Here is a 22426-nt window from a genome sequence, read left to right as displayed (position 1 = left end):
GTATTTTATACATTCTGTTTTTCTGAGGAGAGGTCTGCAGGCTTAAACCAGACTGTGGAGTTTGATGGCTTTATATGATGTATGTTGGCTCTGTATGGTGGCAGGCAGTTAGAGCACTGTTTCCCCATTCCTGATTAAAAATCTCTTCTTTTGAAACTGCTTTAGTGGTTCTCTATTTTTTTTAGGTTGACATATTGGGAGCCCCAGAGAGATTTGAAGTTGTTGCTGCCAGAGCCACACATGCCCCTACATTATACCATGTTATTTTTCAATGTATATAACATAACATAACATAACATAACATAACATAATATAATATAATATAATATAACACTCTAGAACAGTGATGGGCAAACTTTTTAAAGAGGGGGCCAAAGGAAAGGAAATGCTCATCTGTCAGTCTGTTTCTAAGGCAACTCTTTCGAAGTTTCATTGTATTGTATCCTACTCATTGTATTCGTCAGATTAGGAATATTGTCAGGCAGCAGATAGAACATTTCAGGGGGCTGCATCTGGCCCTCAGGCTGTAGTTTGCCCATCACTGATATAGAACATGAAGGTCAAGTGAACAAGACCACGATAGATGAAGAGAGGCATTTTACTATTGAATGTTTAGTTGTTTTAAGTCGTGTCCAACTCTTTGTGACCCTGTTTGAGGTTTTCTTGGCAAAGATACTGGAGTGCTTTGCCATTTCCTTTGCAGTTGATTTTAAGATGAAGAAACTGAGGCAAAAGAAGTTAAATGAATTGCATAAGATAACACAGTTGATAAGCATCTGAAGTCAGATTTAAACTCAGGTCCTCCTGACTCTTGGCCAGGCTCTCCATCCACTGTTCCACCAAGCTGCTCACACATTAAAATATAGCTAATTTCAGTTCTTATTATTCTATTCAAAGTTCGGTGCTTCCCAACTCTCTTCATAAAGAAATTCAATAATCTGGCCTTGGTTATTTCAACTGCTACAATGAAAACCGTAGATAAATTTGTCACAATGCCATCTTTTCTCCAGTAAAGTCATCTTCACAGTATTTTTCCGGGATACATACTTTTTCATTTCCTGTAGACAAATGTCAGATGATACAGGAAAACTTTAATCTTTATAAGTGAAAGGAATTTGGCAGTCCCCAATGTGGGGATTGTTCTGTTCAAACTAGACTGCCTATGTAATCTTTATATTCCTGATAACAGTAATTAAGCAGCATTGAAGCTTATTTAAGGGTAGAATTAACATCCTTCTCTTTTTCATACCAATGCTCAGTTGCCACCTCTAAACAGATAGAAATAAGAGGTTTGGGTGTTTGTTGTTGTTATTGTTGTTGTCTTTGTAATAAAAAATATCTTTATTATTGCCTGAGAACAAGGGCCATTAATCACCCAGAGAAGGATGACATTGTGACAAATTTATGCTAAGCTGTGGAATGAAACCATTGAGATAAAGTTCAGGCCAAACTCTGGGCTCTAACCCAGATGAATCAGAAGCTTTTGATTCCATTTAATTCAATTAAAATTTATCAATTGTTTCTTTTGTGCAAAGTATTTATCAAATGCTTCTTTTGTACAAAACACTTTAAAATCTAATGTAATCCCAGATTTACTACATGGAGTGGATCACACAATAACTTTCCTTTAATTTCTTACGTCTATATGGCATTTTTTACTTTTCGAAGTGCTTCTCTGGGGTTTGGATCCTGATGTCCTTACTTAGTTTCTGTGTGACCTCAGATAAGTCACTTCATTTCTTTGGTCTCTTTCCCTCATCTACAAATGAGAAAATTAGACTAAATGACCTCTGACAACCTCTTCCAGCTTTAAATCCTTTAGTCTTGTGATTCCCTCAGTTTGCAGAGTTTGTTTCATAACATAATGGAATTGTGTTCAATGTACATTGGCCAACCATGTAAAAAATGTACTTTACTTTTTCCTTCAGACAGGCATAGTCCTATTTCCTTGTTTACATGCTGTTGCTAACATGGACACACAGCAAACAAACTGTCACGTCAGCATTACCCCTAAAACAGGAAGTTGGATTGTTCTTGCCTATTTCTGTATGTCAGAATTATGGCAAAGACATCAAAGATGTAAAGAACTTATATATTTTGTGTCCAGAGAGGATTTTCTATTTTTATGCTATTTGCTCTTATGTAACCCATGAAGGACACTGTATGTTTCTCATAGTAACTTGGATTTAACATTACCCAGGGTGTAATAATAGTGTATTGCACTTAGTAAATGTTTGTTCAATGTCAATTGCTGCCAATATGCTATACGATATGTATACTGCAGGGTATATGGTAGAATGTTACTCTTTGTAGTCCTGTTAAGATCCTCTGAATAGCCTTAAAGGTCAATCAGATCTAACCTCATTTTACATTTTTCAATTATAAATATTTTTTCTGGCTTGATTTAATGTCACTTCTAGATATATCGGAGGTGTGTTGGTAAATATTTAACAATATTGTTAACAATGTTGTTCAGCCATTCCATCTCATCTGACTATTTGTCACCCCATGGACGTTAGCAAACCAGGCCCCTCTATCCCCTACTAGCTCCTGAAATCTATCCAAATTCATGTTTGTTGTTTCCTTGACAATATCCTCTTCCCTCCCCTTCTTCTTTTGCCTTCAATCTTTCCCAGCATTAAGATCTTTTCCAATGTCTTCTCATTATGTGACCAAAGTATCTTAAGTTTCAATTTCAGTATTTGTCCTTCCAAAGAATAGCTGAATTAATTTCAGCTTAATAACTAGATATCTGAATTTAAAAGAAAAAAGCATGCAGGATATACTTTTAAGTTTAATCTGCATTATTAGAATCTTTCCTATCATTTTCTTAAACTAGGCAATCAATAAAACAATCAACCTTTATTTGTAGTGTTTACCAATTTCTGAAGTATAGATGCTTTACATAAAAATTTTTAATAATTAGCTTTCTAGTTGGAGCTTATTCAGAACACTCCTATGTACACCCTTCGCTCTTTCTCCATTCTTTTCTAATCTTATTTTTAGGACAGAAAAACAATAATAGCAATCAAGTAAAATCAGCTAACTTCACATATCAGTCTATCCAAAAAGAAAAGGTTCATTTTCTCATCTTTCCTTCATGAAAGATGAAAGACTGATCACTACAATTACACAATAGTCTACTTTATCTCATTATTCTTTTCACTTGCTTTGCTGTAGTCATTTGTGTATATATTGTTTTTGTGATTAAGTTCACCCTATATCAGTTCACACAAGTCTTTCTCTAAACCTCTTATAGAATTCTTACAGTACAATAATATTCTATTATATTCACATAGCACAATTTATTTAGCTGATGGGCACCCACTTTCCCCCCACTTTTTTCTGTCTTAAAAGCTACTACGAATGTTTTCTGTTTTCTGTTTCTTTGAGTATCTGCCCCGAAGTAGAATCATTGGGGTGAAGACTGTAAGTGTGGGTTTGGGGTAAATCAAGGATCACTAAGCATTCATCTTGAATTGGACTGAAAGCCGACCCCATGGAATTCTGTTTGGGAGGGGCCAGTAAAGGAGGGAATTTGGTGAAAATTCTGAAGAATCTAAACTACCAACGACCAACTGCAAAAAACTTCCGAGAGGACATTCAAGCTCTCAGATGGGCTTGGAGTGGATGGTTGTGGGTGGCTGGAAAGTTCTGGACAGGAATTTTAGCAATTCTGAAAAAAAAAAAATTCAGGGATAACCTGGAGATTTCAACAGCAAAACCTTTCTACTGACTTCATTGCCAATGAAGAAGAAACCGAAAGAGTTGTGCTCCATAATTGGCGTTAGTGCCCAGACTCCAGAGGGAGCAGGCCCTTGGGGGACCCTTCCTTGATCCCTCTAATACCCCTTCCTTGCAGTTATTCCCCTGTTTGTTAGATAGTGTTAAGGATGGGATATTGTGAGGGGAGGGAGAGTGAGCTTCTGAGTCAAAGCTACAGAAGATACCAGAACTGCTCTCTTGTTGTGGAGTTCCTAGTTGATAGAGAAGTTATCCCTGCACCCTCCTTCTTCAAAAATCCTCAAACATCCCTTACCCTGTTATCCTGACTTCCCTCATCCTTATAATAAATCTTTATTAGTTCATTAGTGGTAGTTTGGGGTTGTTACTTTGAGGGGAGGAAGACCGATGTTGTGGCTGAGGAGAAGACTAAGTCCAAAGACCATCTTGAGGGGTAAAGCTACTTGAACTTAGGAGTGGGGGAGACTTGTCTCAACAGTGTTGGCTCTGAGGGTGGGATCCAACCCATTAGGGTCACAACTGAACCCCAACACCTTCCTTCAACATCCCCACTATAGCTTTGCCAGTTTGGGAACCTTTTTGAGTTTATTCCCTCATAGGTCTTCCCTGGGGTGTGGGTGAGTGATTAGCTGATCTGGTCCATTGAAAGCTAACAAGGGGCGAATCTAGACACTCCCTCCATTTACCATCAGTACTCATCCACATACAAGACTAAATTTATAGCTCTGACAAAAATGTATCTTCCTGAAGCCCAAGTATTACCTTCTTTCTTGATTCCTCCAGTTACTAAGTCCTATCCCCACCTCCTCCTTTTTCACTACTAAAATAATTTTGTATTTATTTTTTCTGTAACCTATATTTGCAGTGAACAGAAGTTTTTTGACATTAATATCACTTAATAAATGTTTGTTGATTGATTGATATCCAGTCTAACATTCTCCAGTTGAATAGTACCAACACGAACTACCTCCAATATCTTCATACCTTGTATAAGGTACCATAATAAATATTGGAGGTCAAACAAACAAAAAAAAGCAGTCCCTGCCCTTAAGGAGCTTACAATCTAAAGGAGAAATAAAATATATTTGATCCAACCTTATTTCATATTGGTTAAAAGCAGCCCTTGTTATTAGGTGTTGGGATTACAAAGACAAAGGTGAAACGTTTGCCTTCTAGGAGCTTATATTCTCTTTTTTAAATATATATATTTCCTTTTTATTTTAAAAATTTTTTTATCTTTATTTTATTTTAATAACAAATTTCCATATAAGTTTTCCAAAATCTTATAATCTCTTAATAAACATAAAAGACAAGAGGCCAGGTGCATAGGCAAGCCAGTTAGGGCAGTCTCCTCTGGAGTGGCATTATTAGACATACAATGGCCTGTGCTTCTGATGCTAAGATACTGATTAACTAGGCAAATGGCTTAAACTGAAGGAGGAAGGTGGGCTGGGAATCAGAAATCGGAATGCACTGAAGGATGTCTGTGTTTGGAAAGTTAGGGGGATTAGAAGAACAGTTAATGCCCTTTTTAGGCATGTTGAATTGGAAGGGCCCAGGGGACATCCAGGCAGAGTTGTTGTCCAGGAGGTGACTGGTAATGTGGTTCTAGAGCTCAGGAGACACAGGAAGGTCAAACATGAAGACTGATAACTTCGGAAAGAGCAGTTTCGGGTAAGTAGGGGTTGCAATCAGTTGTAATAGGTTGAGAAGTGAATGGGAAGAAAAGTGGAGGCAATAAAACATAAGACAGCTTTTGGAGGAGCTTGACCATGAAAAAGAAAAGTAATGTAGCATGATAGCTTGAGAGGGGTGGCAGAATTCAAGTGACTATTTTTTTTATGGATAAGGGAGATCTATGTGTGTTTGTGAGAAGCAGAGAAGGAAATAGTGAGTATAGAAGTCGAGAATTAGAAAAAGATAGGGGCAAGCTCCCAGGGGAGAAAGAAGATAGGAACAAAAAAAACCAACTAGGTTAGCCTTGTCAAAGAGTGGGACATAGTTAGACCTGTACTTAACTAAGATAATTTTGGCAGCCTTATGCATAATTGATTGGATTGTTGAAAGACTAAAAAAGCAGGGAGACCAGTTAGGTGAGTAGTGCAATGGTCAAGGAAAGAAGTTATGAGAACCTGACCTAGTGTAGTCAGAAAGGAATAGAAGGATATTGTGGAAATAGGGTCAGAGTAACTGATTGGATATAGGGGCTAGAGGAAGGAGTAAGAGTAAGGATTGAGAATCTGGATAACTACATTTTGAAGAAGAGTGGATTTAAGAGAAAATATAATGAGGAGACAGCTAGATAGCACAGTGAATAGAGTATGGTTAGATCCTGGAGTCAGGAAGACTCATCTTCTGAGTTCAAATCTGGCCTCAGATACTTACTAGCTGTGTGACCCTAGGCAAGTCACTTACCCCTGTTTGCCTCAGTTTCCTCATCTGTAAAATGAGCCAGAAAAGGAAAAGACAAACCACCCCAGTATCTTTGTCAAGAAAACCCCAAATGGGATGAGAAAGAGTCAGTCATGACTGAAGCAACTCAACAACAAATAATGAATTCCATTTTGTACATGATAAGTTTGAGATGCATAGAGAACCTCCAGTTATTAATATGAGATTAGTGTTTAGGAAATTGAAGCTTGATATATAAATCTAAGAGTCATCTTCATAGTGATGATAAATCTATAGAAGCAGATTAAACTTAGAAGAGAGACAGTATTTAGGGAAGAAATGAATTATGCCATAAATAATCAGTGATAAGTGAAGGGTTAGGAAAAAGTTGTGGTCAGCAAAGTGAAATGTTGTAGAGAGATAAAGAAGAATAAGGTCCGAGAAAAAAATCATCATTGAACAAGTGAGACATTATTTAAAGATTACTATTTTAAAATATATATGCATATATATTTACCAATTACATGTAATATCAAATTTACACCCAAGTTTTCCTAAATTTCATGATAGAACTTATCTCCCTCCCTCTCTTCCCTTCCCTTCCCTTCCCCATGCTGGTTGGCAATCTGATTTGAGTTATACATGTATTACCATACAAAATGTATTGAAGGATTATTATTGAACAATTGAAATATGATAACATCGGGGAGAGAGTGACTGCAGTTGAGTGGAGTCATGGGATTTGACAGATTGCAAAGGCTGAAAAATGAGTGTAAGGAAAGGAAAAAAATTCATTTAATACAAGTGACTGCTTCATGGGAATTTGGCAATAAAATGTGATAGATGACAATACCTTCAGTGGTGTTAGGGTCAAATGTGATTTTTTTAAGGAAGTAAAAGACATGGGCATGTGTGAAGAAAAGAAGAAAGGAGCCAAAAAATGGTGAAAAGAAGACTATTGGGGGCAGGAGGGGAGAGAAAGGGAGTAAGGGCACATGTAGTAGGGATGACCTTAGTAAGGAGTCTCCAAGATTAGAACAGAATAAGGGACAATATTAGTGGGGTTTTGAGGTGAGAGAAGTTGGGGAGGGAAGAAGTTTATTAAGGATAAGTCTCCATTTTCTTGATAAACAGTAGGAAGACAGATTATCTCCTGAGAGGTATAGAAAGGAATGATATAAAAGACTCCAGGAAAACAAATTTCCACACAAGTTTTCCTGACTTCATCATTTACTATATGTTTGATATTGGACAAATCCCTTAACCCCTCAAGATCTTAGTTTCTTCATCTGTAAAAATGAATGGGCTGAATTAGATAATCTTTAATATTCCTTCCAAAAGTAAGTCTGTAAATACTCTGATCATTTCATTAATTATTTAGATGGAGTAAAGGTGCAGGTGATAGAGGGTAAGAAACTATAATGGATGATCTTGTCCTTTTTATGGGGCTTAGTTTCTCTACCTCTTTTCCCTAGACTGGCTTCTTACTTCCTGGGTGTTTTTTGGTGTTTGTTTATTTTTTTAATAGAAACCATGTGGCCCTGCAATTACTCTGACCAGGCTCCCATGATCAGCTTCTCAAAGGTCAAGCACTCCATTTAGTTTCCCATCATAGATCTCTCTACAAGACTGAACTTCTTATTGCTGAAATCCATTTTTTCAGGTAGGAAACCCATAAAATGCCCATTTCAGGAACTCCCTAGCTCTCAGTTTACTGACAAAACTGAGAGAAAACTCAGAGGTCAATAATGAATGGTTCTAGTCACTTTCCTTCATTGAGACTAAGAAGTTATCTTCAGATACATTTTTCTCTGATGAAATGTTTAGAAGTCTAGGTTTCACAATTAAAAAAAACACACCTTAAAACACAAGTTAATTATCAAATAATGACATCACGATGAACTTGAGACTCTGAGTTTATTAGATTTTTAATCAATTTGTAGAGAGCATCAGGACCCTGAAGAGGTTAGGAAGATGGTAACAATGTGGGAGTTAAGGGTAAAAAGATCACAGAATGGGGAGGTAACAGCCAGAGATTGGGGGTGGGGCAGGTAGGAATTAGAGAAGAAGCTTCATCTACTTTATACATTTTAAAAGGGCTGGCTTGCATTACGACCAGTGAATGTCTTTAGGTACAAGACCTCAAATGTTCATATTTCCACAAGAATAAGAATTGCACAAAAAAAAAGCGAAACAACATTAAAAAAATACATGAGGGGGCAGCTGGGTAGCTCAGTGGAGTGAGAGTCAGGCCTAGAGACAGGAGGTCCTAGGTTCAAACCCAGCCTCAGCCACTTCCCAGCTGTGTGACCCTGGGCAAGTCACTTGACCCCCATTGCCCACCCTTACCACTCTTCCACCTATAAGTCAATACATAGAAGTTAAGGGTTTAAAAAAAATACATGAGAGATAGAAGAAGTGAGGGGAGAAAAGACAAGAGAGGGAAAGAGAAAAAGTATGAGAAAAAGGGGAAAGAAACGCCCAGAAGTGGGGGAAAAAAATGAATCTGAGGCAAAGAATGAGGAAGTCAAGGGAAGAGAGATTTCAGGCAAGACTGGGAAAGGAGTTCCTTTCAATCAAAGCTGAACAAGAACATAAAGTGAAAGGATTCAATTGTTATAAAAATTATAAAAGCCTTTCAGAGAGGTTTGGGAATCCATTAACTCACTGCATTCACATATTGAAAAACAAAGTATTATAATTTGCACCATAGCTTGTTATTAATTTTATTGTTATTTTTATTTGAACCCAACCTGAATTAATTAGCTATTTCTAATGTATTTTAGGAATGAAAAGCCAGTACTAATTTGTATGACAAATGATATGTACTTTAATGGATCTGTGATCAATATCATCAAGATAGATGTCCCTTCCAAATCACAACTCACATAAACCTCCCCAGCCAGTCCATCTCTTATCTATGTCCTTCCAAAAACTTGCTACAAGGCATTCACCCAATGTGCTGGGAATTTTTTCTTGGCTTCTCCTGACAACTCCAGGATAACAGTGGAGCAGGTGAGTAGTTATTAGTTGTCCTTTACTTTCACTATGTGACCAATCCATTTCTTTTTCAATTATTTTTCTGTGATCCCTTTGATTCCTTTACTCTAGTTCTTCTTTATAATTTTGTTATATGCTGCAGCCTGCTCACACCTACTAAAAATTTCTCTATTGTCCTCTAGACAAAAATCATTTTAATTCTTCCAAAATTATAGAGTTCTATGACTCATGGCAAGCAACAACACATATAGAATATTGGTATTACAAAGATGAACCTTTTCTTTAGGACAGTCATTTAAATTTAGAATCATTAGCCAAAGTGAAGCATAAGAAATGCCTGAAATAATGAAAAGTGTTTATTTTTGTATACTGAAGATAAGTTTAAGAAATAAATGAGGTCGAAGCCTTATAGATGATGCAAAAGCTTCATGCCTATATCATCATGAACATTCTTCATGAAGACAGTCAGATAGCATTAGATATACCAGTGTCCAGTCTTTCACAATTTAACTTCTCCCCCTTCTCCACTTTGGCTTTCACTTATACCTGGTATTCTCTCCCTCCTCATCTCTGCCTCCTAGTTTCCTTAACTTCCTTTAAGTCTCAACTAAAATCCATTACAGGAAATCTGTTGCAATCTCTCTTAATTTTAGTGCCTTCTTTTTCTTAATTATTTCCCATTTATCCTATTTATAGGATTTCTCCTCTAGTTATCCTATATATTGTTAGGATCCAAAAATATCTTGATAGGCTAGAACCACATCAAAAAGGGGTGAAATCTCACTGAGATGAATTAGGGGGGAAAAAAAGGAGGAGGAAGAAGAGGAGGAAAGGAAGAAAAAAGAAAAGAGGAAAGGGAGGAAGAAGAGGAGAAGAAGAATTTCTCAATTATAAGATGGAAAAAATACAGTCAGGCAAAATTTGTCTGGGAGTTTTAGTAGAGGCCAAGTCCAATATGAGTCAGCAATGTGATATGGCAGCCAGAAAATCTCAAATGACCTTGGGCTGCACTGAGATAGACATATTAGAGGTAATAGAGTTTCTGTACTCTCTGCCCTTGTCAGAACACACCTGAAGCATGGTCTTCTGGTCTGAATGCCAGTGTAGAAAGGATTTTGGCAAACTTGGAGATCACCTAGGATAAGATAATAATCACAGTGAAGAGGTTTGAATCCATATCATATAAAGATTAGTTGAAAGAACTGAAATCTTTAGCTTGGAAAAGAGAAGAGTGGGGAAACAAATATTTATTAAATATTTACTATGTGCCAGGCATTATGCTAAGGGTTTAACAAATATCTCATTTGATCTTCAGAACAATGCTGGGAGATAGGTGTTGTTATCTCCATTTTACAGTTAAGGAAACTGAGACTGTTAGAGGCTAAGTGACTTGCCCAGGGCCATATAGCTAGGAAATATATAAGTCTGAGTCTGAATTGAGGATTTGAATTTGTAAAATTCTTCCTGTCCCTAGGCCCAGTACTTTACCCACTGTGCCACCTCACTTGTAGATCTAGGATTAGAAGGGACTTCAGAAGTCATTTAGTCCAACTCTTATTTAACATAGAAAGCAACTAAAATCCAGGGAGATTAAGCTATTTGGGAAAGACTAAAAGGTAGTTAACATCAGAAATGGGATTTGAACTCAGGTTCTCTAACTCTAGGTGGCACAGTAAATAGAATGCCAAGCCTGGAGTCAGGAAGACTCTTCTTTCTGAGTTCAAATACAGTTTTAGACAATTTCTACCTGTGTGATTCTGGGGAAGTCACTTAACTCTGTTTGCCTCAGTTTCTTTATCTGTAAAATGAACTGGAGAAGGAAATGGCAGACCACTCCAGGATTTTTGCCAAGGAAACCCCAAATGGGGTCATGATGAGTTAGACATTATTAAAATGACTGAACAACAAATAATAATAAATATAACAAATAAAATAGTCCTATCGTATTCATAGTAATATTAACATCTCTTATTCAACATATATTCATTAGGTCACATTATTTCTATCATTTTAGTTTTCCATTAGTCTGTTTTCCCTTAGAGTAGTCTAGAACCACCTAGGTCTAGTAACTGGGATCTAGAAAGCATCTAGGTAGATAATCCTACTCCATAATTAACAAACTTTTTTTTCATATTAATTCTCTTCTTCTCTCCCTCCACTCATTTTATGGAACTCACTGAAACATGGTTCCTTCCTGATGAACAAGACATCCCTAAACAGCTTGACCCTTAACTGAGTGTTAAATTATTTGCCCAGGGCCATATAGGGAGTAAGAATCTGAGGTCACATTTGAACTCAGGTCTTCTTGACTTGAGGCCCTGTGCTTTGTGCCACCTAGTTCTCCACAGCATGCACCTATTCAGTCCTACTATGTGTGATGCACTGTGCCAAATACTGGAGATGTACTTAGAAAGATGGACTCTATTTTTAGCAAAGCTATAGGCTGGAAAGGACAAAAGCCTTGAAATGTAAAGAGAATCCATTTTGGATGTAAAGGAAGTACTACACGCCACTGAAATAAAATAGAAAGCAAATTGACAGAAAAATCAAAAACCAACATTATCCATGTACTGCATTTTTATTTTATTATTTTATTTTAAATATTTATTTATAAATATAAATATGGCATATTTATATTTATTTATTTTATTTTATTAAACATTTCCAATTACGTTTTAATCCTGTTCCCCAGGAGAATTTTGTAGGCTTGCCAGCTCCAGGATAGGGTAGGGAAGATGGGAAGGAGACAATTTGGATCATATAATTTTGTAAAACTGATGTTGAAATTGTTATTACATGTAATTGGTAAATAAATAAATAAACCTTTAAGAAGAAAAGAATTTTGTGGATTTTCCTGCCTGCTGAGGATTTGTCACCTCTGCTCCACACCTGATTGAACAGTTTAACTGCATATGAAAAGGAAGGCAGAAACAACGAACTTGTCACCTATTTTGAGCTGGGAGCTGCTCATCTGCAAAAGATCCCAAAGGGAATCTGGGAAGTATATCTGATGGGTCACTATAAGTAAATGTAGACTCTCTCACTGAGGGAGCAAGGGAGACTAGAATTTCCCCATTTCCTGTCTGGAAATAACAAACCTCAGAGCTGAAGGCTTAAGAGACTCAAAGAGCAGAGTTTTCTGTCAATACTAGGGTGAAGGTCAGTGGCCTTATAAGAGCGTTAAAACTCTCTAGTTGAAGAGAGCTGGCAGATTGACCCTTCCTGACTTCATGCCCTGTGGCTAAGGGAATGTCCCCCTTAGTCTGGCAGCTGAAGGCCATCTGCCCCTGCATAATTACTAAGTAACAGCTCTAGTGGCAAAGCCCAGCTCTACCCCGCAGGTGCCAACGATGGCATGGAGCTGCTGCTCTGTAAATGATCAGCTTGCTTGAAGATTCATCCCAGCTGAGTAGCAGAGCAACTCATTCATCATTGATGCCAGACCCAAAGTAAATTTCATGAGATCCCTCTGGAAAAAGAAAGGACATTAAAAACCCTGTAGCTCTACAATAGAGTTGTCTTTACCCCTTTGCTCCCTATATATGTTCTTTTCTTTTAATATACATATATATTTAATTAAATGAGAATTTTTCAATATGTTCCTCTTCCAAAGTATTTTGGTAGAACCAGTCTTGAATAGTCCAGTGAAGAGCCTCTAACCTGCTATTCTGATTAAGTTTTTTTTTCTCAATTACGTGGCCAAAATCTGGTTTTGAAAAAAAAAAAGGCTTTTTGTCTTTTTCAATCACTTGCTGATAGGGTGAAACTACATTGTTACCCATAACCACATGGCCCAGTTTGGAGTCGATCTTGGCATCAAGCCTGGCATTTCTAATCAAATTGACAATCCATCTTTCAGCTTCTTCAAGAGTCATGTTCAACTTATCTGCCAGCATGCTAATGCTGATACACTGATGGATGGATCTGACAGAAAGTCTCAAAAATGAAGAGTCAAGCATTTTCAATGAATTCCTCAAAGAAAGGCACCAGGAAAAAGCCATTCACAAGAACCGATTCACACTCTCTTAACTTTTTCTGGGCATTATCAAAGTCAAAGTTAACATACAAACATTCAACAAACTCTGTTATAGGGTCTTTGTATGTATAGGACTCCTGTTGAATCACCTTGTCTAGTACTTTAAATATCTGTCTTTGTTTTAGAATATCTTTGTTTGTTATGATTGCAGTAGTCAAATAGTGGAGGATATGTGGACACATAGTTTGAATTGGATTAAAATACTGTGGCTGGTAAAGAAAGAGATCAATAATGTTGTCTCAACCTCTCAGGTAGTTGAAGAATACAAATAGAGATCAATGAATTAGCCATGTTCTCTTTTGAAGGGACTGGAGTAGAGAACTGACAAAATTATTATCTGTGGTCTCTTTCAATCTTGTAAGGTCTTCCATGGCAACATCCCAATTTTGCATTAAAATTTTAGATGCTAGTTTTCCCCACAGTGAATTTAAAGCATTTCTATCACTAGAAGGGACCAACACTCTAAAAAAGTAGAGATACTTTGCTGCTGCTATATAGTTGCCACATTCAAATTGGAATTTTGCATGTCTAAGATTATCTAAATATTCTTGCCTAAAATCATGTTTGTTGGCCAGGTAGTCAAACAGCATCCAACCATCCCTGGTAGATTGCCTTTGCCTTGTTGTTTCTGTATCTTCAAACATCTTGACAACTGGCTCCATTTCTACCTGTAGTTGTTTTAGTTGTGCAACAGCAGTCTGTCTTTTTTTCACGTAAAGCATGTAAAACATCATCAGAATAAAGGTTTTTATATACATCCATTGCAAAGTCAATCACCTTTGTATCACTAAGAAGATTCAATTTTTCTTGAAGCAATTCCTTCTCATTATATATCTCTTTGACTGAGAGAAACTCAATCAGTGGGAAGGCCAGATGATGGTCTAAAAACTGAGAGGTGCGAGTAGTCAGGTTGTACTTGGCCATCTTGCAAGGGAAAGGGCGTTGTCATATGTTCTTCAATACCATTTTCTGTAAGTTTATAACCACTCATCTGCTTCCAGGACTTACTCTGTGGGAGAGCATTCCCTAGATCTGGGACAGAGAGGTTTTCTAATTATTTTTACTGTAGTCCTCAGTGGTCAGGGTAGTTGAAGCAACATCAATATGTATGTTGAATTTTGCATGACTTTACATGTATAATTGATAGCATGCTGCTTGCCTTCTCAATGAATAGGGGAGGGGAAGGAGGGAGGGAGGAAATTTGGAATTCAAAAAAATGTGTGTTAAATAAAAGTTAAAAAAATTTTTAATGAAACAGAAAATATTTAACAAAATAAATGATAATTTGAAAATAAGGGTGTTGAAGCCCTCTGGTATAAGTTCAGATGGAGAAAGTGACTATGAAGCCTACATTTAATTCATTGAAAAAGGGGGGTAGGAGCAGCTAGGGGACTCGGTACCTTTAGAACCAGGTCCAGAGACAAGAGATCCTAGGTTCAATTTGGCCTCAGACACTTCCTAGCTCTGTGACTTTGGGCAAGTCATTTAATCACCATTAACCCCATATTCTTCTACTTTGGAACCACTACATACTATTGATTTTAAGACAGAAGGTAAGGGAAGAAGAGGAGAAGAGAGGAGAGGAGAGAAGAGAAAGAAAAGATGGCAGAGTGGTTTGCTATTTCCTTCTCTAGCTCATTTTACAGATGAGGAAATGAGGCAAAACAGGATTAAGTGACTTGCTTAGGGTCACATAGCTTGTAAATGTCTGAGGCTACATTTGAACTCAGCAAGATGAGTCTTCCTGACTCCAGGCCTATCATTTTATCCACTATGCCTAGCTGCTCAATACCTAATAAATATTTATTAAGAGCCTACTATAGGCTCTGTGCTAAACCCAGGAGATACAATTAATAAAGAAGAAAGGGGGAGGGGGCAGCTGGGTGCCTGAGTGGATTGAGAGGAGGAGGAGGAGGATAATTTAATGATCTGCATTGGGAGAGGGTATTCCCTCAACTCCCCTAAAAAAACAAAACGAAAGCAAAAAACAATTCTGTTTTACTATTGACAGGGTTATTTTAAGGAAAACACTTTGTGACCTGAAAGGTGAGCTGTTATTTCTATTATTATAAACTCTTTAAGGGCAGAGATTGCACATCATTTTATCCTTATATCCCTAGCATAGTGCATTACAAAGAGTAGTTGTTTGACAAATGTTAGCTGGATTGAAAACAAATATTGAATTTAATTGAATTGCTCTGTTTCCTCTTAGCTATTGAGTACTTCCATTTATGCTTAGGTCATGGAAACATTTTAATGATATTTAAAGCCCAAGCAATCTGAGTGCATGCCAAGAGCCAAAACCTTCTCATTAGTATTAGGGCAACAAGGTAGCACAGCTGAATTCAAGTGAATTAATCCTTCGATTCAAGTTTACATTTATTGCAAACATATGGGCTTCAGGAAAATTTAGTTAAATGTTGATAAAATCTTGAGAAATAGTTCTTCTGGAAATATGAAATCTTAAGTATGAAAATATTAAATCTATTAGCTGTTAAAGACTACAGAACTGGTTTGATTATTTTGACTGAAGAGAATTGCTTGAATGGGCTTCTCACTTAGGCTGGAACAGATAAATGGGCTGTATGTAAAGGGAAGAAATAAGCAGTGGAAGACCTGGAAATAATAAGAGCTCACATTTGCATAGTGCTCCTTCCCTCACAAAAGAGGTCATCAGGAACACAGAAATTAAGTGAAGACTAGAAAGTGAAGAGTTTTATGAATTTGTTAGTATAAATATGCTGGAGGTCAATGCTTTACTAGTGATACTTCAATACCAAGAATACTATATTTAAGTCACAGGAAAGTTGTGCAATGGAAACTTTTGTCATACCAGTGCCATCACTGCCATGATTCTAAGCCCAAGTCTAATGTTCTTTCTTTCTTTTCTTTCTATCTTTATCTTTCTTCCTTCCCTTCCCCTGTTTTCCCTTCCCTTCCTCTTCCTTCCTTCCTTCCTTCCTTCCTTCCTTCCTTCCTTCCTTCCTTCCTTCCTTCCTTCCTTCTTTCCTTCTTCCTTTCCTCTTCCTTCTTTTCCTACTTTCCTTTTCATCCTACCTCTCCCTCTTCCCTCCTTCCCTCCCTCCCTCTCTTTTCCTCTATTTCCTCCCTCCTTTCCTCTCTCCCTTCTGGTCTTTGAAGGGAGTGGATAGGAAATGTTTATCAATATTTTAAAAACCTGACATTTAAATATAATACCCCCCTCCTCATTAAAGTCTTCCAGGTATCCAAGAAATGCTGTTTAGCAAAATCAACTCTCTTTGACAACACATGCCTCATGGAACATTGGTAGTCTACCACCTCTCTACTAAGAGAAGATGTATATTCAATCATCAGTCATCTGGAAACCAAGATTAGCCATTGAATTGATCTAAGTTTGATGCTCTTTAGAGTCCAATGCCCCTTCTCCCTTTGCACCATGCTGCCTTTCTATATTAGAGGGCATCTGATGACCACTCTTACATGACTAGGTGCCTAACATTTTTTTTTCAGCAGCACAAACTGATCACTCTTTTTAAAGGCCCCCTATTTATTCTATACTCTAAATATGGGGTAGTGATTTACTTAAATAATTTAAATTTAATTAGACTTTTTGGTACTTTGAATTGCTGATCCTCCCCTCCCCTCCTCCCCCATAGCATACAAATAAGGGGAGAGCTTTGTAAAAACTGTTACAAGGGTATCTTTGTAGTGAAGAACATTCTAGGGAGACATTTACCTGTGCACTCAGAGCTGCCTTCAAAATTATCTATATTAGTTGTAAGGAAAAGTTTGCAAAGGACAGTTTGGAATGCTAAAAAGGTATGTGATTGACAAGAGCAGCAGTTGAGAGGAGGAGCAGAGGCTTGTGGGAAAAAAAGAACCTTGGAGGGGGTCTTTGTCTCGAGACTCCGTAGAAAGGAGGACTTTTGCGGGACCTCTGGATTTAGCTGCGGCTATCTGAAGGTTTCCCTGGCTATCTCCATACCCAGATACCTGTCGTTGTTCTTGATTTCCACTTCAACCATCAAAGAAGAGTTCTGACATTTGCCAGTGGCTAAAAGGGGTCTGTAGACCAGGCAGCCACTGAGCCAACCACAAAGACTCTCTGTCTAGTCCTTTGCATTTCATGAGAGACCATTTATCATCCAATTTAATTTGTTAGTTTAGCTTAGTCATCAGATATAGGAGAGGGAGTAGGAGAATTCCTGGTCAAAGCTGTGGTAGAGTAGGGCTGCATTTCCCACATTCCTCACCCATCCTAGTTTTTAATTACAATAAACCAACCCTTATTATCAGCAGTCAGATCAGCATGTTCCTGGGAATATTGGGAAGCAGAGGGGAAAAGAGTGAATTGGGGAAGGCTGTCTGGTCAAGCTTCCCTACGCAAAGTCCAAGGCTGCCAGTCATTCAGGCTTACCCTGACAGGGATGGGTTCAGAAAGGGTTTTTCTTGAGGTCCAGGTGTTTAAGTTAAGTCCTGGAGATGTGTCAATTCTAACCCCCAAAGAGATCCCTTATCTGTCCACTGGCACCTATCCATTGCTGCCTGCTACACCCCTTTATAGAGATATCCTCTTCATACCCTTCAAGTAAGGTGAAGAGGGTCTCCCCAGACAGGCTTCATATACATAAGCCTACCTGTTCAAACTAATATCTGAGGGCTCTCAAAAAAACATCCTTACATAGTTCAGAAAGCATAAATCAGGCTTATTTGCAGCAGGATTGAGCTACTACATCAATTTCTATACCCCCAATTTTTCTCCAAAAAATTCTGATGATCACTAGGTGTATGCTCTTATCTGCAAAATAGCATATCAGTATGTGCACAATCTATATTATATAAGGATTATGAGAAAAGTGCTTTATAAGCCTTAGAAGGTTACACCAGAGGGCCTGAGGATGGATACATGTCACAACCTACTGTGGATAGCTGAAATTGTGGAAGGCTGAAATCAGGTTATAAGCAATCGATGATATATGTGCTCTCTTTTCCCATTCTTGCCTCTCCTCTAAGTGCTCTGCAGCCTCTCATTCCTCATTAAAAAAACAAAACAAAAAAAAAACCCTAAAAAAAAGAACTCTCCAAATGAAAGCAGAAGAACCAAGTCAGAGAGACCATTGATTTGGGCAAACCACTGCCTACTTGGAACTCTTGTGAAAAGAGAGGAGACCTTTGCCCCACTGTGCCCATTGGGCCACAGGTCCTCATGTCTGTCTTCCATCTTTATGTGTTTGGGTGCCAGAGTATGTCTCTGGCCTTTACATGTACTTGAACTGTGTTCTGGACCCCTCTTTATTCAGCAAAGGCCCTCTTCCAGCCTCTGTCTTTCACCTGGAATTCAAGGTTGATTGCCAATAACTGAAAGCTCAGAAAACAAAACCTTGGAAACTGAGAATTAGAGTGGGGCAGGAGGGAGATCTACTGTATAATTGAGAATTATTATCCCTACTACAAATTTACTCTCCAGAGTTTCAGGCATAAATTCTGCCCATATAAATATAAGAGCCCACTTTAAACATAACAGCCTCTAGTCCCTCCTTTTGAACTGTACAACAGCCTCTTAGACCCAATGGGAAGAACATGAACTTACAACTTCTTTGTCCCTAAACCCTTCCTTTGTTGAAGATGATTTATAAGGAGATAGCATGAGGTAATTAAAAGAAAACTGCAGCATGAGCTAGGTGGCTCAGGGGATTGAGAGTTATTTCTAGAGATGGGAGGTCCTGGGTTCAAATTTGACCTCAGACACTTCCTAGTTGTGTGACCCTATGCAAGTCTCTTAACTCCCATTAACTAGCCCTTATTGCTTTTCTCCCTTGGAATCTAGTATTGATTCTAAGATGGAAGCTAAGGGTTTAAAAAGAAACTGCATGGGGAATATGGAAACCTGGGTTCAAGAAGAAACTCTGCCACCTACTAGCTATGTGATCTGGGGTGAGTCATTTAATCTCTCAGGGTTTAGCTTAATTAGTGTTGTGAAATAAAGTCTGACTAGATAATTCCTAAAGATCTTGCCATGCTGAGATTATCCTCCTGAGAGACACCAACAAAAAAAGCCATTCCTTATGGTTAATGGCAAAGTCCACCTTTGTCAAATAAGCTGTTGCCCTATTTGTGCCCTCCTCTCCCCTTACGTCCATAATAGTTCTCTCTCCCTTCTCCTGACCTATTCCAAAATGGCAGCCCTCCCTCTGCATTCCACATATCTGACACATTGGACTTTAGAGTGGGGAAAAAGGAAAGGGAAGAAGAGATGGCATAATTAGAAATGTTGTGGTGGATCAGACATTGAGGTCCGTATTTTGTCTCTATGTCTGAGAAGTTTAGAATGTATTTCAAATATTCTTGTTACCTTAAAATCATTGTGAATATAATATAAATCTGAAATTATCTAAACTCTTCTTGAATCCATTTGTAATAATAACTTATATAGATTTTTGTTGTAGAAAACCCTGTATTTGACTGGCTTCAGACATTGAAGGAATTGGTGTGTGCGTATGTATCTTTGTTAGCAACACAGATCACACATAACACATATATGTGTAACCTAGCAGAGGGTCTTTGGGAATTGCAGGTGCTAAAAAACTTATTACCCTGCAATTAATGAAGTGTTGAACTTTTCTGAATTTAGTCAATTTGATCCTCAGGCAACAGATATGTAGCTCAACATTGGAGCCTTTCCAGCTTGGTCAGTAAACCAAGAGCTTATGTTGTATATGTCTTGTATTTATTTATTTGTGTATATGCTGTATAACTCTCATAGGATGTAGTGTTTTCAAGGGCAAGGATTGTCTCTCCCTTTGGATTTATGTCACCTGGACCTAGCACAACAAATGCTTATTGAGAGACTGAGTGATATCCTTCAACCAATTATCTAATGGGGAATAGTTTTTGGTTTTATGTAAATATGTAAATTCCTCATATGCCACATTGCTTCGTAAAGTAAAAATGGCCTTTTCAGCATCCCAACAAGTGATTATCCAGCTTCTGCTTGAATACACTCACTGTTTAGGAATTAATTCTCTACCATGGCAGCCTGTGCTATTTTTATATAACTCTAATTGTTCTTTAACCTATTAGTACTAGTTCTCTCTGGATACAAATAGAATAATTACCATCTCTAAGTGACAAGGCTTAAGAATACCTGAAGATAGTGCCTTCCCTTCAAGGTTGCCTTGTACCTACTTTGTATGTATTGTGAATGTACCAATAAAATACACATTGTCTTTCCCATTTGAGGACAGGAGCAGCTTTTGCCTTTTCTCTGTGCCTATAGCACTTGGCAGCATATAGATAGCTGGCCTCAAAGCCAGGAAATCTAGGTTTAAGTTCCATCTTTGACACATCCTGGCTATGTATCCTTGGGAAAGTAATTTAACTACTCAGTGCTTTTAGTAATTCTCCAAAGTGTGAAAAAGAAGCTGATCTGAACTGGTAGGAATTTTCACACCTCAAGGGGGTTCCCTATACTAATTAAATCATGAGTCCAGTTCCTACTCTTTATCTTCTAGTGTTTAGCACCAATGCTTGTTGTATAGTAATCACTTAATAAATGCCTTTTAACTGATTATCAGATAATAGGTAATAATAATTAACATTTATATAGTGCTTAGTATGTGCCAGAGATTGTGCTAAGCACTTCATAATTATTTTCTTATCTGATTCTCACAACAACCCAGGGAGATAGGTGCTATTACTACCCTCATTTTACAGATGAAGAAACTAAGGCAGGCAGAAGTTAAATGACTTGCCCAAGGTCACACAGTCAGTGTCTGAGTCTGGATTTGAACTCAGGTTCTTCTGACTCCAGACCTGGCACTTTATCCACTGTGGGCCATCTAGCTGTGATTATACCCATCCAAGGATTTTTAATAGTCTAAAAATTCTGGGTTCCTTTAGTTTTTATATGATCTTTATATGGTTGACTTAGTTGGCTTCTCCATTCAATTGCCTTAAGCTATTGTTATATGAGCCTTCTCCTCTCTGGAGTCCTCTGGCTCCAAAACAAAGTCTCAGTTTTAAGACTTCAGGCTGCTTTCAGCATACATTCCACCAAACTGAGGTCTTTTTGCCTTGTTCTTCAGGTTCACTCTTTGAATTTGAGTTATACTTCATACCTACATCTATTCATCTCTACCTCTGTTTTTATCATTATTTTTCTAACATCATCTATCTGTCCACCTGTCTATCTGTTTATCTATCTATCTATCTATCTATCTATCTATCTATCTATCTATCTATGCAGCTATCTNTATCTATCTATCTATCTATCTATCTATCTATCTATCTATCTATCTATCTATGCAGCTATCTATCTCCCTATTTATAGGCACACATATGTGGACTGGACCTGTGAATTCGATGACATAGGGAATTACCTGTACCTAATATATATCAATAAACTTATAGTCATTGAGTATTGGACACAGGGATTCTAGATGACCTTCTCAAATAATTTAGATACAAAAAGGAGAAGATATGGAATCCAAGCTTATGGAGAGGGATGGATCAAGTGAGGATATTTTGAGAATAAGAGAAATTTGGGCATATTTATAGGCAATAGGGAAGCACCAATAGATAAGGAGAGATTGAAGGTAAGTGAGAGGATAGGGATGATGAAAGGGAAAAATTTGCTGGAGAAGACAGGGTAGAATGAGATCACTGGTACATATAGAGGGGTTTATCTTGGCAGGAAAGAGTGCTTCTTTCTGAAGGAGAGGTGAAGGAAGGGATTGTGGCAGAAGAGATCTGAGTGCTGTGAAATGAGGTAGAGGGGACAAGAGGAAACTCTCAGTGAATAGCTGCAATACATTGGTAGATGTAGTAGATATGCTTCAAGGAAGATCTCTAAGAGAGATGGAAGAGGAAGAAATTGGAGGTCCAGCAGTGATGTGACAATGAGATCAAGTGAAATGCCATCTGTTAGAACTTAACACAAAATCTGTCACATATTAGTGCATAATAAATGTACTGATACATTCCGGCTTGGATCAAGTGGGTACTAGATAAATATTTATTGAATTAAATTTAGATCGTAAATTAAGAGCTGAAAGGACCCTTAGAGTTTATGTAGTCCAGCCCAATCTATTTACAGATTACAATTTAGCAGTTATTTTACAAGACTGATATGAGAATCAAATGATACCATAATACATTAAAGCTGTAAAATGGTTATATTTTACATAATTATATATGTACATTGTTATATAATTGCAGTTATTATTATTACATATTCAGATTTATACCTGCACTAAAACTTAAAGATCCTTGAGT

General features: G+C 37.6%; 1 pseudogene; it reads right to left on the bottom strand.

The window, feature by feature from the left end:
- Positions 1-12707: 12707 nt before the first annotated feature.
- On the bottom strand, positions 12708-14095 carry LOC123251968 (annotated as a pseudogene).
- Between the last annotated feature and the right edge of the window lie 8331 nt (positions 14096-22426).

The sequence above is a fragment of the Gracilinanus agilis genome, chromosome 1, assembly GCF_016433145.1.
Source record: "Gracilinanus agilis isolate LMUSP501 chromosome 1, AgileGrace, whole genome shotgun sequence".
Lineage (NCBI taxonomy): Eukaryota > Metazoa > Chordata > Mammalia > Didelphimorphia > Didelphidae > Gracilinanus > Gracilinanus agilis.
The sequence above is the reverse complement of the archived record's forward strand: the minus strand, read 5'-3'. Positions and strand labels throughout refer to the sequence as shown.